The following is a 12,549-nucleotide window of genomic DNA, read 5'->3' on the forward strand; positions in this document are numbered from 1 at the left end:
ATGGAGGAAACTGTACCATATATCGGATGCTGATTCAAAGCATATACTGCCTTCTGGAAAACCCTGCCACAGGCTGGTGCCACCTAATTAACACTGAAACGGTGTCTTCAAAAGGCCAGTCCATATTTCTATCAAGTAGCTGCTTCAGGATGGTGGGGAACATGGTAAGATCAGATGATTCTGAGATCATGGGCTCACTGTCACTCTTCTCTGGTTGTGAAGTGAGTTCCTTGATCAGAAGCAATACTGTGTGGAATACCATGATGGTGAACCATATAATCCATTATATAAATCCACGGGTAGTAGTTTTAGCAGAAGCATCACATGCTGGAAAGGCAAATCCATAACCAGAATAAGGATCCACTCCAGTAATGACAAAGCAGTGTCCTTTCCACAGAGGAAGTGGCACAATGTAGTCATCTGCCATCAGATTGCTGGCCAGCACCCAGGGGAATGGTGCCACATCTGAGGCTCAGTGTTTGTCTCAGCTGTTGGCAGATCTGGCATTCAGCAGCAGCTGATTCCGTCTTGTTGAGCCCATCTCTGCCATCATGATCACTTTGTTTATGGGCCCATTGGGGAATGACAGGATGGCTTAGTAGAGTTTTTATTGCTGTGATGAGACACCATGACCATGGCAACTCTTACAAGGGAAAACATTTCATTGGGGATGAGTTTGGAGGTTTAGTTCATTATCATCATGGTGGGAAGCATGGTGGCAGACAGACAAATAAGATGCTGGAGAGGTAGCTTAGAGTTCTACATCTGGATTGGCAGGTAGCCAGAAAAGAAAGTGACACTGAGCCTGGCTTGAGCATCTGAAACTTCAAAGCCCACATCCCTGGTGACATACTTCCTCAAACAAGGCCACACCTTTTAACAGTGCCACTCCCTATGGGCCTGTGGGGGCCATTTTCATTCAAACCTCCACAGCTGAGAAAGAGGCCAACTGGTCACAGAACAGTTCATCTTACCCACTTGATTATTGGACTCCTCCTTAGCTGTAGTTACCTTTTGATGAGCACTTACACACAAGTATCTTCACACAATTTGTCCATCTGGAGCGATCTGTCCACATACTTCTCCAGATGCTTTTCTCACCAATTTTCCAATCATGCTCTTCCCAAGTCCCTGATCATCCAATTAATCTATTAGCTACAGCCCATGAGTCAGTGAACAATCACACATCTGACCATTTCTCCTTCCGAATAAAAGGTGTACTGCCCCAAGTTCTGCTCACTGTGAAGATTTCCCAGAAAGGGGTTGTAATGCTGCAGCTGTCTACCTCTGTATGGTGTCTGCATAGGGTGCAGAGCTGTCAGTAAACCAGGCCCTAGTCTCTTCCATAGACAACTGATCTGGCATATCCCATAAGGCTATAGGTGCATGTGTAGCAATAGACAGCATTGTATGGGGAGTAGAAACAATTTGGACAACTTCTTCATAGAACTTGTTTGTGCCTTTAGGACCTGCTTGGGTCAATCATATATGCCACTTCTAGTTAATAATAGATTGTTGCTGTGTATGTTCTACTTTATATCTTGATCGGTCAGACAACACCCAGCTCATAACGGGCAGCTCAGGTTCCATGATAACTCGATAGCCCATTGTCAAGCATTCAGCTTCCACTAAGTCCAAGAGCTGTCTTTCAAAAGGAAAATAGCTGTCTGCAGATGAAGGAGCCTTGCTCCAAAATTCGAAAGGTCTCTTTGGTGATTCAGCTTTAGGGGCCTGCCAACGGCTCCAAACAGCATCCCTATCTGTCACTGCCACTTCAAGTACCATCAGATCTGCTGGATCATAAGATCGAAGTGTTAGAACAGCCTGCACAGCAGCCTGGACCTGTTGGAAGAGCCTTCTCCTGTTCCAGGCCCCACACAAAGCTAGCAGCTTTCCAAGTCACTTGGTATATGTGCCAGAGTAATACACCCAAGTGAGGAATGTGCTGTCTCCAGAATCCAAATAGATCCATTAAACATGCTTTTTTTTTTCTTGATGGTGGGAAGGGCCAGGTGCAGTAACCTATCCTTCACCTTGGAAGGAATAACTCTGCATGCCCCACACCACTGGACTCATAAGAATTTCACTGAGGTAGTAGAACTTTGGATTTTGATTGGATTTCTTTCTCATCTTCTGATTTATAACTGTGTTATAAACAAGTCTAGTGCCTGTTCACTTGACCCAACCAGTATAATGTCATCAATATAGTGTACCAATGTGATATTATTGTAGAAGAGACAGACAATCAAGATCCCTTCAAACTAAGTTGACGTAGGGCTGGAAAGTCAATATACCTTTAAAGTAAAACTAAAGGTATACTGATGGCCTTCCAAACTGAAAGAAAATTGTTTCTGGTAGTTCTTATGCATAGGTACCAAGAAAAAGTCTTTTGCTAGATCAGTAGTTGCATACCATGTGTACCAGGAAATGTGGTACCACACCTTACGTAGGGTACCACACCTGGTGCAGAAGCTACAAGAGAAGTCACTCCTTGAGTTTTCAGTAGTCAACTGTCACTCTCCACGAGTCTCTGTCTTTTGTACTGACCAGATACACCCTGCATCTTTCCAGTCCTTGATGGTGGCACTAATTTCTGCAAATCCTACAGGGATGTGATACTGTTTTGGCAGGGATAACTCTAAAGACTTCCATTTAGCCTTTCCAACCATAACAGATAGCCCACTCCACAAGTCAGAGAACCAGTAGAGAATTCTGGCAACCTTTAAATCTATCTATCCAAATTATACATTGTGGGACAAACATAAAGAAATTCAAAGCACTCAGGAGGAGAAAACCATATTTCAGGCACTGACTGGATCTACTGAGTCAGACTTCAGCCAAATCCATTAATCACTTGAACTCTGTGAGCATCTACTTTAACTGGAGGGCCACAGTGTTTCTTAGGGTCTCAAAACCAGTATCCAGTAGACACAGGAAAGTCTGATTGTTTCCTTTCCCCCAGTGTATAGTTATCTTTGTAAATGGCCATAGGTCCATCTCAGGAAGCACTGGAGAAAACCTATTAATAAAACCCTTAGGTATTTTATCAAGACCCTTCTTTAGGAAACTGTCCATCTCTTCATTCAGTGGGTTCTAGGTCTCCAAACTGGCTCATAGACCAAGATTCCCTTCTGCCATGATCTAATGGAGACTTTCTTTCATTTGTTTGAGAATATTTCCACTTAAGTCAAATGCAGTAGGCTTCTTATCTATTTCCTGCCCAGAGATGCCATGATTGATTAGCCAGAACCAAGGGTCTATGTGAGACATGTCACATGACAATCGCTTTGCCTGTGCCACATAGTATGGGTCAGGCCACTGCGGACACTGCTTTGTTTATACTGCCCATTATGATAACCAAGATCAGTCTGCGTTTGGAGATTCAGCACCGATACCTGGCCCTGCTACTAGGGCCTAATTAAACCCATTGTGTTAAATTCATCCAACTTAGCAGCAGCATCTCTAAGCCATTGGTCTTGCACAAGGCAGAGGTTGACAACAAAGCTCTCTGGATATGCTGGTACTCTCTCACCATTTTGGTTCTTATGGGATAGCTAAGGGCATGCCTTCAGGGCCTTCCTTTGTGAAGGACTTTTAGGTTTTACCTATTATACCCACTCTACCATTGCAAATTCCCTGAGCCTTAAAATCGCTTCATCAACACTACACCAAGAGATATAAGATATCTTCAGGTCCTTTTCAGTAGGCCATCTTAGGACCAATGCTTCAGTCAACCATTCAAACAAACATTTGATACCTTTTTTCCTGACTGTGCAAGCTTCCATATTAAACTTCAGATTTTCACTCAGAGAGCCCATATCAATAAACTCAGCCTGATCCAGTATTATGTTCCTTCCACCATTATCCCATGTCCTTAAAATTCAGTCCCACAGGTATTCCCCAGACCTCTGCTTGAATGAATTAGCAAGCTCATTAAGCTCTCTAGTAATGTAGTGCACCACCTTATGGACCACACGTTTTATCTCCCCTCCAGGAGCCCGCTTTGCCTTGAGCGTGGTTGTAGGTATAGAGGCAACTGTTGGTGGGCCTGAGAGACATCAACATTGTCTTGCCCAGCATCCCCTTCAGGGAAAATCATTGCTGGTTTAGGCAATGATGAAGGAGTAAGAGGAAAAGGCAGTATTTCAGGGGATGATCATGAGGATGCATCGTCTGCTAAAGGTAGAAAGACTACTTCCTCAGGTGAGATAAGCCCGTGAGAACCAGAGGGTTCAAAGTTCTCAGCCTTAATAGGGTCCTCCCCTAAGCTACAGAGGACCTCATTCTTTACCAGTTACCTTACATTTACTTGAACTGCCAACAAACACCCTCTGAGGTTGGGACTTAGATTTTCTCTGTAATCTATCCAAATTTACAATGAAGGCTTTAATTTGGTTTTCTGCCACTTGAGCTCTGTGGCTGTTGAGAAGATTCTCTTCTAAGATACACTTAGAAGTGTCTAGACTGTTTATGGGCATCTGGAGCTGGTCAGTTTTATCACTGAGTTCATTATTATCTTTCACTGTATTCCGAGATGCTAGACGTGGGTTGTCTTAGCGTTGTCTTGCTGTGAAGAGGAACTACGGCCATGGTAACTCTTACAAAGAAAAATGTTAAAGCATTTCATTGTCGCTCGCCTACAGTTTCCGAGCTTTAGATCATTACAGTCAGGCAGGGAGCATGGTAGCATGCAGTCAAGCGTGGTGCTGGAGAAACAGCTGAGAATTCTACATCCACATACGCAGCACGGAGATTCGGGGCTTGGAATGAACTTTTTGAAATCTCAAAGTCTACTCCTGTAGTGACAATTTTGGAATTTTGGTTTCTTTTTTGTTGTTGTTTTTTATTTGTTTGTTTTTTTTGAGACAGGGTTCCTCTTTATAGCCCTAGCTGTCCTGGAACTCACTCTGTAGACCAGGCTGGCCTCAAACTCAGAAATCCGCCTGCCTCTGCCTCCCAAGTGCTGGGATTAAAGGCGTGTGACACTACTGCCCGGCGAATTTTGGTTTCTTTAAAAAACACAGAAATATTATAAGAATATGTTCTTGTTTTAATCTCAGGAGTGGGATATGGGGGCTGCTTCAGACTGTCCACAGCAGCTGAATATGATGTGCCTCATGCTCTGGCAGGGGCGTGATTTTACTCAATGTAGATAGTTTCTGCAACTGTATGGTGTTTGGAATTCTGGGGACTCCTTAGAGGGTATATAAATGCTAAAGCCCCAATAGGCAAGGAGGGTTGTTGATTGGTTGTTAGGGAGTTGTTGGTTGGTTGTTGCTAGTTGCGGGTAGTGGTTTGTTAAGCAGTTGTGTGCAAAGAAGAAACAAGAAATTATGTATCCTAACCGTGAAGACAAACTTTTCCCAAGGATCTCGATGCCCCTAATCATCAGGAAGTAGTCTAATGATAACACCCTTCTGACCCCTGACCTTATTCAGGGATTTCTTTCCTTTCTATCATTTTTTCCTCTTATCTAGTGTTATGAAGTTGATATGTTGGAAGAAAAGGGGTGGAGAAGGGTGAAAGAAAGAAGAACCCTGCCAGGTGGTGGTGCATGCCTTTAATCCCAGCACTTGGGAGGCAGAGGCAGGCAGATTTCTGAGTTTGAGGCCAGCCTGGTCTACAGAGTGAGTTCCAGGACAGCCAGGGCTATACAGAGAAACCCTGTCTCGAAAAACAAAAACAAAAACAAAAACAAAAACAAAAACAAAAACAAGAAAGAAAGAAAGAAAGAAAGAAAGAAAGAGAGAAAGAAAGAGAGAAAGAAAGAACCCACAGGTAGCACAAGGCAAACAGATACCCTCAGTTGTTGGAGTTCAGGAATTGCCACACAAACTGATCTCATTTAAGCAAGAATAGTTTATTGAATGTACATCCTAATGCTGGTTGGACCAGGGATAGCTTAGAATTATCTGAACTATAACAACAGACATCTTTTTCTGTCAGCTTATAAAGGAAAAAAACCACAATGAGCTCATATGCAGGCAGGAAATGGTGCCCAGTGGTCAGCTTTGACTCAAGATATTTTAGACATAACAGTTCATATTAACCTTTGATTTGATGGGTCCTACAGAAAGCTTTGTGGGATTTCTTAAGATTAACAAACCTCAGAACATACCAAACATAACAGGGGATGTGGTCAGCATGATCCTGTTCTGAGTCAAGTTATTTTTCTGTGTTAATGACTACCAGGCATATTACAGCAATGATATGAAATAGCTGGAGTGCTTGGAACAAAATGGCTACAGCCATGCTGGTGGGGAAGGTGGTCAGACCAAAACATCAGTGATACATTTTGTCCAACAATTCCACATCTTTTAATCCTTTCAAATAGTGTCACTCCCTTGTGACCAACTATTTAAATCCATATGGATACCTACCTCAGTTAAGCAAGGATAGTTTATTGAATGCACGTCCTAATACTGGTCAGACAAGGGACATAGTTCAGAATAATCTGAACTATGACAACAGACATCTCTTTCTCATTTAAACCACCACATTGTGTTAATTTTATCACAGAGCTCATTCTTTTTCTTTGTTAGTTTATACACAAATGCTGGCATCATCATTTTTCTTATTTTTTCAACAAATAAAAATTACCTCTCATAATTGGTGAATAAGAATAATCAATTTGTTTGCCTTCTTTTTTTTTTTTTAAGGATTTATTTATTTATAAGTACACCATAGCTGTCTTCAGACACACCAGAAGAGGGCATTGGATTCCTTTACAGATGGTTGTGAGCCACCATGTGGTTGCTGGAAATTGAACTCAGGATCTCTGGAAGAGCAGTCAGTGCTCTTAGCCACTGAACCATTTCTCCAGCCTGAACATACCTAATTTTTTATCAGTTCTCCTTATATCCTGAAGGATGGCAACACTTCGTTTTAGTCATAAGAGATTTTTGGTGAATTCCATGGGGTTGTTTCTATAAACAATCATATTGTTTGTAAATGAGAAACACATTTCTCCCTTTCCAATCCTGATGGCTTTTCTTTCTTTTTCTTTAATTACTATACTGGCTAGAGCTTCTAGTGTTGCACAGGGATAGTATAAGCGGGCATCTTTGCTTTGTTCCTGGTGTCAGGAAGAAAGAATTCAGCGTTTCAACAATACATATGATACAAGGGGCTTTTTAAAAAGAATTTTTTTTTTTTTTTTTTTTTTTTTTGGTTTTTCGAGACAGGGTTTCTCCGTGTAGCCCGGGCTGTCCTGGAACTCACTCTGTAGACCAGGCTGGCCTCGAACTCAGAAATCCTCCTGCCTCTGCCTCCCAAGTGCTGGGATTAAAGGCGTGCGCCACCACCGCCCGGCCAAAAAGAATTTTTATTTGCTTGGTTTTTTGTTGTTGTTGTTGTTGTTTTTTGTTTTTTCGAGACAGGGTTTCTCTGTGTAGCCCTGGATGTCCTGGAACTCACTCTGTAGACCAGGCTGGCCTCAAACTCATGGAGATCCACCTGCCTCTGCCTCTCAAGAGATTGATTAAAGGTATGCGCCAATACCTACCAGCTGAAGATTTATTTCTATTTTGTGTGTATGAGCATTTGCCTACATGTATATATGTATGTGTTCTACTTGCATACAGTGCCTGTGGAGGCCAGGAGAAGGTGCTGGATTCTCTGGACAGGAGTTACAGATGGTTGTGACCATCTGGATAGGGGCGCAGGGAGCCAGACCTGGGTCCTCTGCAAGAGCTGCCAGTGCTCTGAACCACTGAACGTCTCACCAGTCCACAAGTTGGCTTTTTTTTTGTAGAATCTTTTATCAAGTTAAGGAAATTATTATTCTTTATTTCTAGTTTTTTTTTCAATGTTTAAAAAATATCATTACACTTAATCTTTTGTGCAGTGTGTGGGCACATGCATACACAATGTACATGTGCAAGTCAGAAGACAAGTTTCGGGAGTTGGTTCTCTCTCACCTGGTGGGAGGTGGGGCAACAGATGTCTTTCCTCACTCAGCTGTGTCACCAGCCTTCAAAGGTTTTTTTTCCCCCCTTTGGTTTTTCAAGACAGGGTTTCTCTGTGTAGCCCTGGCTGTCCTGGAACTCATTCTGTAGACCAGGCTGGCCTCGAACTCAGAAATCCGCCTGCCTCTGCCTCCCAAGTGCTGGGATTAAAGGCGTGTGCCTGGCCCAAAGTTTTTATAATGAGTTAAGTGTTGAGTTTTGTTAGCTGCTTTTCTTGCATCCAGTACTTTGATCGTGTGAATGTGGTTTTTAGCCTGTCAGCATTTGTCAGTTTTGGAATACTCTCTAAACATTTATTCTCTAAACATTTAGAACTCACTAGTGAAACTGCCAGGGTTGAGAGAATTCTTTCTTTCTTGAGACAGGATCTCATTGTGCAGGCCTGACTGGTCTGTAACTTGCTGTGAAGACCAGTCTGACCTCAGATTCACAGAGGAGCCACTTTCTCTGCCGGAGTGCTGGGCTTGGAGGCACGGGCCACCACATCCAACAAAGGGATTCTTTTACAAAAGGTCTAATGTCATGAACTAATTTCCTTAGTAGCTATAGGATGATTCTGGTTTTATCTTCTTGGGTATTGGTAGTTTGTGACTTCTAAAACCATAGGTCTGTTTTTGTCAAAACCGTTCATGTGTGTTCTTGTGTGTTCATGCATGTAGAGCTGTTTTCTTGGTTTTCGGTGGCTGTGGTTGCTCTGCCTTCCTCTCTTTCCCAGGTTGGTGAGTGTCTTTGCCCTTTCTCAGTCTCTCTGCATTTTTTTCTTCATTGCTTTTCCTTCCCTTGTTCACTTCACCGGTTTCTCTATTCTCTCCTTTGCAGTAGAAACCAAGATTATGGCGCTCCTTGCCTCTTAAGTAATCACGTGATGGTCTCAGTTTCCCTCTGGTTATATGCTTTAGTACCTCACAGGTGCTACATAGTATTGTAGGGCAAATCAGGTTTTTTCATTACCTTAGTTTGTTTTTTGATATTTGGAGTTTACTTTATGTGTATGAGTTTTTTGCCTACATTTATGTATGTGTATCATGTGCCTGCCTGGTGCATCTGAAGGTCAGAAGAGGGCATCAGATTCCCTGGAATCTGATATTAAAAGATATTCTGGTATTCTGTGTTAAGGATGATTGGAACACGTGCAGTTGCTGGGAACTGAATTTGGAGTCTCTGCAAGAGCAGCAAGTGCTCTTAACTACTCGGCCGGCTTTCCAGCCTCGTTTCTCTATGTTTTTGGTTGGTTGGTCTGATTGTTTGGATGGACTCTCCTATTCTATAATCTAAGTTGTCTTTGAACTCCCAATTGTACACCAACTTACCCAGTGCTGGTATCACACTCCTGTGCCATCATACCTAGCTCTGTATTTTTATTTTTTTCCAGCTCACAATATTTTCTGTTTCCTCTGAGGTTTCCTCTTGGTTGCAAGGGTCGTTTAGAAAGGTGTTGCTTGCTCTGCTTCCCAGTGTAAGAGGATTTTTCCCTCTAATCTTTTGAAATTCTGGTCTAGTTCTTTATGATCTGAAAAATGATCCATATAATTTCAATTGTTTAGCTTGTCACTATGTGGAATGTTCCAGGTATGCTTTTTAGGTGCAGTGATGCCTCGTCTACTGATTTTGTGTGTTCATTTCGTACCCTGCTACTTTGTTCATTGAGGGCGACCCCTCGGATGTCCAGGCAGGGCAGCAAACTTCAAAGAGGTGAGCATTGCTCGGTTCAGACTTCCTCAACCTGAATCAGACCTAGGGAGTCTGATGACAGGGGGCTCATTGTCAGCATATTTAAAACACAGTATTGCCGGGCAGTGGTGGCTCACGCCTTTAATCCCAGCACTTGGGAGGCAGAAGCAGGCAGATTTCTGAGTTCGAGGCCAGTCTGGTCTTCAGAGTGAGTTCCAGGACAGCCAGGGCTACACAGAGAAACCCTGTCTCAAAAAACCAAAACAAACAAACAAACAAACAAACAAACAGACAGTATAATTTGGAAAAAAGTTTCCAGCCCACAGTCAGTCCAATCAGTCCAATTCCAGGCGCACAGTAAACTTGAGGTGTGACTACATAGAAACTCCTTCACAAAGAACACATGTCCTTGAGGGTAGGTTCTATCGATAAAAGGCATACAATCTATTGTGGTCTCTGACTGAGATAGCATATACGTCAGCAAGCCATAAAACACACGAGACATCTCCCCTAAGGATGGGTTCTGTTACCTGGGAACTAAGATAAAGGTCTAAGGAGGGAGAGTTTGGGATAACATTTGGGGAATTCGGGTGAGGTCTGCTTGTACAGATAGCAAAAAGTCACCACGTCATTAACAATATCCACTCCCAGCCTTCTGGGTGAAAACAGACTTGTTTGTGGAGAGGCCCCGGGTGTTTAATATTCCTGCTTCTCTAGTGCTCTCTGGGCACGAGGATATTTGTGTCCCTAACAGTTTATCAGCTGTACACATTTCCTGGTGGAATTTTTTGGGGTGGTGGTGATGTCATTTATGTATAAAATTATACCATCTGCAAATAAAGATACTTTGACTCCATTCTTTCCTATTTATATCCCCTTGATATCCCTCTGGTGTCTTATTCCTCTAGCAAAGACTTTAAGTACTATATTGAATAGGCAGGAAGAGAGTGGGTAGCATTGTCTTGTTTCTAATTTTAGTGGAAATGCTTTGGGTTTCTCTCTAAGTTGACAGTGGCTATGAGCTTGCTGTAACCTGCCTTGTTATGTTATGTCCCCTGTATCCCTATCTCCTCCAGCTTTTTATCACAAAGGGATGTTGGATTTTGTCAAAGGCCTTTTCTGTATCTAATGAGATGAGCATGTGGCTTTTGTCAATTAGTCTGTTTATGTGGTGCAGGCTTAAATTTTCCAACCCTACTTTTATGTAGGGTGCAGTGAACGTTTATTGATGGTATTTAAGAGAATAGGGAGGGCTCCCTAGGCCCTTCCTGTTATTATGGGGGTCTGGGATGGAAATTGTGAGGGAGATGCTCAGTGTTGGGGACAGGGACTCCTCAGCAACCGAGGGCCTCTCTCTTGCTCTCAGTGTCTTTGCTGGGGTGGGTGGTCCAGGGTTTCTTACTTCTTGGAGGCCAACTCTTTACAAAGTTGTCATTGAGAGCAATGCCAGCCCCAGCATCAAAGGTGGAAGAGTGAGAGTTGCTGTTGTAGTCCCAGGAGACAACCTGGTCTTCAGTGTAGCCCAGGATGCCCTTCAGTGGGCCCTCAGATGCCTGCTTCACCACCTTCTTGATGTCATCATATTTGGCAGGTTTCTCCAGGCAGCATGTCAATCCACGATGCATTGGGGGTAGGAACATGGAAGGCCATGCCAGTGAGCTTCCTGTTCAGTTCTGGGATGACCTTGCCCACAGCCTTGGCAGCACCAGTGGATACAGAGATGAAGTTCTGGGCAGCCCCATGACCATCAAGTCACAGCTTTCCAGAGGGGCCATCTACAATCTTCTGAGTGACAGTGATGGCATAGACCATGGTCATGAGCCCTTCCACGATGCCAATGTTGTCGTGGATGACTTTAGCCAGAGGTCTAAGCAGTTGGTCGTTCAGGATGCATTGCTGACAATCTTGAGCGAATTGTCATATTCCTCATGCTTCACACCCATCACAAATATGGGGGCATTGGCAGAAGGGGCAGAGATGATGATGCTTTTGGTCCCACCCTTCAAGTGCACCCTGGCCTTCTCCATGGTGGTGAAGATGCCAATAGATTCCACGACATACTCAGCACCAGTATCACCCCATTTGATGTTAGTGGGATCTCGCTCCTGGAAGATGGTGATGGGCTTCCCATTGATGACAAGCTTCCCATTCTCAGCCTTGACTGTGCTGTTGAATTTGCCATGGGTGGAGTCATACTCAAACATGTAGACCATGTAGTTGAGGTCAATGAAGGGGTTGTTGATGGCAACAATCTCCACTTTGCCAGATGCAGAGCAGAAGGCAGCCCTGGTAACCAAGTGCCCAAATAGACCAAATCCGTTCACACCAACCTTCACCATCATGTCTATGGGACGAGGCTGGCACTGCACAAGAAGATGTGGCTGTCTCTGGAACAGGGAGGAGCAGAGAGCCCCAATCCTACTTTTAATAAGGGTTTTTAAATGCTGTACCTCCCTTCTAGCCCACCACCCACCAGAGGTAATGAAAAAAGAAAGGTTATTAGGATATGGTGGGGGGGGGGGAGGCAGTGGACCCATTTAGAAATTGTTCTTTGGAGCAAATCCAATCTACATTGTCAGGAAATCAGCAGTTCAGTTCACAGGAATCAGCAGCAGCAGCTCTATCCACTTGCAAACATTTCAGGAATATACCAGTAGTCCAGTTCAATAGTGTCAGGGTAGCAAACATGAATCAGCAGCAATGGCATGACCTAGAAGAAATAGCCAGGCTTCCACCAAATCTGAATGAATCAGCAGGAGTGACCAGGACCATCAGGACACCAGGAAAAGTCCTCTGCTGAGCCTTTCAATGAAGTGAAGATCAGCAAAGACAAAGATGTGAAATCAAGGATGCATTGCAAAGCCAGCTATGCAAGCCAAGATTGTCACTGTCTGTTGAGTCCTATTGATAC

The sequence above is a fragment of the Grammomys surdaster genome, unplaced genomic scaffold, assembly GCF_004785775.1.
Source record: "Grammomys surdaster isolate TR1022 unplaced genomic scaffold, NIH_TR_1.0 67, whole genome shotgun sequence".
In the NCBI taxonomy this organism is placed as follows: Eukaryota; Metazoa; Chordata; class Mammalia; order Rodentia; family Muridae; genus Grammomys; species Grammomys surdaster.